The following is a 5,388-nucleotide window of genomic DNA, read 5'->3' as shown; positions in this document are numbered from 1 at the left end:
ACGATCGAATCTCGGGCAAGTAACATACCGATGACAAAGGGAACACCGTATGTTGTTATGCAGTTTGACCGATAAAGATATTCGTAGAATATGTAGGAACCAATATGAGCATCCAGGTTCCGCTATTGGTTATTGACCAGAGACGTGTCTCGGTCATGTCTACATATTTCTCGAACCCATAGGGTCCGCACGCTTAAAGTTCTGTGACGATCGGTATTATGAGTTTATATGTTTTGATGTACCGAAGGTAGTTTGGAGTCCCGGATATGATCACGGACATGACGAGGAGTCTCAAAATAGTCAAGACATAAAGATCGATATATTGGACGACTATATTTGGACATCGGAATGGTTTCGAGTGAGATCGGGAATATACCGGAGCACCGGGAGGTTACCGGAACCCCCCGAGAGGTATACGGGCCTTATTGGGCCTTAGTGGAAAAGAGAGGAGAGGAGCAAAGGAGGGGGCTGAAGGAAATATGCCCTAGAGGCAATAATAAAGTTATTATTTATTTCCTTATATCATGATAAATGTTTATTATTCATGCTAGAATTGTATTAACCGGAAACATAATACATGTGTGAATACATAGACAAACAGAGTGTCACTAGTATGCCTCTACTTGACTAGCTCGTTGATCAAAGATGGTTATGTTTCCTTGCCATAGACATGAGTTGTTATTTGATTAACGGGATCACATCATTAGGAGAATGATGTGATTGACTTGACCCATTCCGTTAGCTTAACAGCGATCATTTAGTATGTTGCTATTGCTTTCTTCATGACTTATACATGTTCCTATGACTATGAGATTATGCAACTCCCGTTTATCGGAGGAACACTTTGTGTGCTACCAAACGTCAAAATGTAACTGGGTGATTATAAAGGTGCTCTACAGGTGTCTCCAAAGGTACTTGTTGGGTTGGCGTATTTCGAGATTAGGATTTGTCATTCCGATTGTCGGAGAGGTATCTCTGGACCCACTCAGTAATACACATCACTATAAGCCTTGCAAGCATTGTGACTAATGAGTTAGTTGCGGGATGATGTATTACGGAACGAGTAAAGAGACTTGCCGGTAACGAGATTGAACTAGGTATCGAGATACCGACGATCTAATCTCGAGCAAGTAACATACCGATGACAAAGGGAACAACGTATGTTGTTATGCGGTCTGACCGATAAAGATGTTCGTAGAATATGTGGGAACCAATATGAGCATCCAGGTTCCGCTATTGGTTATTGACCGGAGAGGTGTCTCGGTCATGTCTACATAGTTCTCGAACCCGTAGGGTCCGCACGCTTAACGTTACAATGACAGTTATATTATGAGTTTATATGTTTTGATGTACCGAAGGTTGTTCGGAGTCCCAGATGTGATCACGGACATGACGAGGAGTCTCGAAATGGTCGAGACATAAAGATTGAGATATTGGAAGCCTATGTTTGGACATCGGAAGTGTTCCGGATGAAATCGGGATTTTTCCGGAGTACCGGGAGGTTACCGGAACCCCTCGGTAACTTAATGGGCCTTAGTGGGCCTAGGTGGAAGAGAGGAGAGGAGGCCAGGGCAGGGCCGCGCGCCCCTCCCGCCCAGTCCGAATAGGACAAGGAGAGGGGGGCGGCGCCCCCCTTCCTTCCTCCCCTCCACCTCTTCCCCCTTTCTCTCCTAGTCCAACATGGAAAAGAGGGGGGAGTCCTACTCCCGGTAGGAGTAGGACTCCTCCTGGCGCGCCTCTCCTCTAGGCCGGCCGAACCCCCCCTTGCTCCTTTATATACGGGGGCAGGGGGGCACCTCTATACACACAATTGATCAACGATCTTTTAGCCGTGTGCGGTGCCCCCCTCCACCAGATTACACCTCGATAATATCGTAGCGGTGCTTAGGCGAAGCCCTGCGTCGGTAGAACATCATCATCATCACCACGCCGTCGTGCTGACGAAACTCTCCCTCAACACTCGGCTGGATCGGAGTTCGAGGGACGTCATCGAGCTGAACGTGTGCTGAACTCGGAGGTGCCGTGCGTTCGGTACTTGATCGGTCGAATCGTGAAGACGTACGACTACATCAACCGCGTTGTGTTAACGCTTCCGCTTTCGGTCTACGAGGGTACGTGGACAACACTCTCCCCTCTCGTTGCTATGCATCACCATGATCTTGCGTTTGCTTAGGAATTTTTTTGAAATTACTACGTTCCCCAACAGGGGCGCCCCCCCAAGCCCAATCCGAATTGGGAAGGGGGCCGGCCCCCCTTTCCTTCCTCCCTCCTTCCCTTCCTTTCCCTCTCCTACTCCAACTTGGAAGGGGGGGAATCCGACTCCCGGTGGGAGTATGACTCCCCTTGGCGCGCCCTCCTCCTGGCCGGCCGCCTCCCCCTCCTCTACTCCTTTATATACGGGGAGGGGGCACCCCTTGGAGACACAACAATTGATCATTGATCTTTTAGCCGTGTGCGGTGCCCCCTCCACCATATTCCACCTCGGTCATATTGTAGCGGTGCTTAGATGAAGCCCTGCGTCGGTAACTTCATCAACATCGTCATCACGCTGTCGTGCTGATGAAACTCTCCCTCGAGCTCTACTGGATCGTGAGTTCGCGGGACGTCACCGAGCTGAACGTGTGCTGAACACAGAGGTGCCGTACGTTCGGTACTAAGGATCAGTGGATCGTGAAGACATACGACTACATCAACCGCGTTGTTATAACGCTTCCGCTTTCGGTCTACGAGGGTACGTGGATGACACTCTCTCCTCTCGTTGCTATGCTTCACCCTGATCTTGCGTGTGCGTAGGAAAATTTTGAAATTACTACGTTCCCCAACAGTGGCATCCGAGCCAGGTTTATGCGTAGATGTTATATGCACGAGTAGAACACAAGTGAGTTGTGGGTGATACAAGTCATACTGATTACCAGCATGTCATACGTTGGTTCGGCGGTATTGTTGTATGAAGCGGCCCAGACCGACATTACGCGTACGCTTACGCGAGACTGGTTCTACCGACGTGCTTAGCACACAGGTGGCTGGCGGGTGACTGTTTCTCCAACTTTAGTTGAACCGAGTGTGGCTACGCCCGGTCCTTGTGAAGGTTAAAACATCACTAACTTGACGAAATATCGTTGTGGTTTTGATGCGTAGGTAAGAACAGTTCTTGCTCAGCCCGTAGCAGCCACGTAAACCTTGCAACAACAAAGTAGAGGACGTCTAACTTGTTTTTGCAGGGCATTGATACGTCCATTTTGCATCATGCTTTTATATCGATCTTTATTGCATTATGGGCTGTTATTACACATTATGTCACAATACTTATACCTATTCTCTCTTATTTTACAAGGTTTATATAAGGAGGGAGAATGCCGGCAGCTGGAATTCTGGGCTGGAAAAGGAGAAAATATTAGAGACCTATTCTGCACAACTCCAAAAGTCCTGAAACTCCATGAAAGTTATTTTTAGAAATAATAAAAAAATACTGAGCGGAAGAAATACCAGAGGGGGCCCACACCCTGGCCACGAGGGTGGGGGGCGCGCCCCCTGCCTCGTGGGCCCCCTGTTGGCTCTCCGATGCCCATCTTCTGCTATATGAAGTCTTTCGTCTGAAGAAAAATAATAAGCAAGCTTTCGGGACGAGACTCCGCCGCCATGAGGCGGAACCTTGGCGGAACCAATCTAGGGCTCCGGCGGACCTGTTCTGCCGAGGAAACTTCCCTCCGGGAGGGGGAAATCATCGCCATCGTCATCACCAACGCTCCTCTCATCGGGAGGGGCCCAATCTCCATCAACATCTTCACCAACACCATCTCCTCTCAAACCCTAGTTCATCTCTTGTATCCAATTCTTGTCTCCAAGTCTGGGATTGGTACCTGTAGGTTGCTAGTAGTGTTGATTACTCCTTGTAGTTGATGCTAGTTGGTTTATTTGGTGGAAGATCATATGTTCAGATCCTATATGCATATTAATAATCCTCTGATTATGAACATGAATATGCTTTGTGAGTAGTTACGTTTGTTCCTGAGGACATGGGAGAAGTCTTGCTATTAGTAGTCATGTGAATTTGATATTCGTTCGATATTTTGATGAGATGTATGTTGTCTCTCCTCTAGTGGTGTCATGTGAACGTCGACTACATGACACTTCACCATTATTTGGGCCTAGAGGAAGGCATTGGGAAGTAATAAGTAGATGATGGGTTGCTAGAGTGACAGAAGCTTAAACCCTAGTTTATGCGTTGCTTCGTAAGGGGCTGATTTGGATCCATATATTTCATGCTATGGTTAGGTTTACCTTAATACTTGTCTTGTAGTTGCGGATGCTTGCAATAGGGGTTAATCATAAGTGGGATGCTTGTCCAAGTAAGGGCAGCACCCAATCACCGGTCCACCCACATATCAAATTATTAAAGTACCGAACGCGAATCATATGAACGTGATGAAAACTAGCTTGACGATAATTCCCATGTGTCCTCGGGAGCGCTTTTCTTTATATACGAGTTTGTTCAGGCTTGTCCTTTGCTACAAAAAGGATTGGGCCACCTTTCTGCACTTTCCTAGTAGTGCTGATCATAACACTTCTATTAAAATGCTTAAAGAAGTTATTTTTCCGAGGTTTGGAGTCCCTAGATATTTAATGACTGATGGTGGTTCACATTTTATTCATGGTGCTTTCCGTAAAATGCTTGCTAAGTATGATGTCAATCATAGAATTGCATCTCCTTATCACCCACAATCTAGTGGTCAAGTAGAATTGAGTAATAGAGAACTCAAATTAATTTTGCAAAAGACTGTTAATAGATCTAGAAAGAATTGGTCCAAGAAACTTGATGATGCATTATGGGCCTGTAGAACTGCATATAAAAATCCTATGGGTATGTCTCCATATAAAATGGTTTATGGAAAAGCATGTCACTTACCTCTCGAGCTAGAACATAAGGCATATTGGGCCATTAAAGAGCTCAACTATGATTTCAAACTTGCCGGTGAGAAGAGGTTATTTGACATTAGCTCACTTGATGAATGGAGAACCCAAGCCTATGAAAATGCCAAACTATTTAAAGAAAAAGTTAAAAGATGGCATGACAAAAGAATACAAAAGCGTGAGTTTAATGTAGGTGATTATGTATTATTATACAACTCTCGTTTAAGATTTTTTGCAGGAAAACTTCTCTCTAAATGGGAAGGTCCTTACGTTATCGAGGAGGTCTATCGTTCCAGTGCCATAAAAATCAACAACTTTGAGGGCACAAATCCGAAGGTGGTAAACGGTCAAAGAATCAAACACTATATCTCAGGTAATCCTATAAATGTTGAAACTAATGTTATTGAAACCATAACACCGGAGGAATACATAAGAGACACTTTCCAGAACGTTTCAGACTCCGAAAAGGAATAGGTA

This window comes from Triticum aestivum, chromosome 3D (assembly GCF_018294505.1).
Source record: "Triticum aestivum cultivar Chinese Spring chromosome 3D, IWGSC CS RefSeq v2.1, whole genome shotgun sequence".
Lineage (NCBI taxonomy): Eukaryota > Viridiplantae > Streptophyta > Magnoliopsida > Poales > Poaceae > Triticum > Triticum aestivum.
This window is presented reverse-complemented; position numbering follows the sequence as displayed.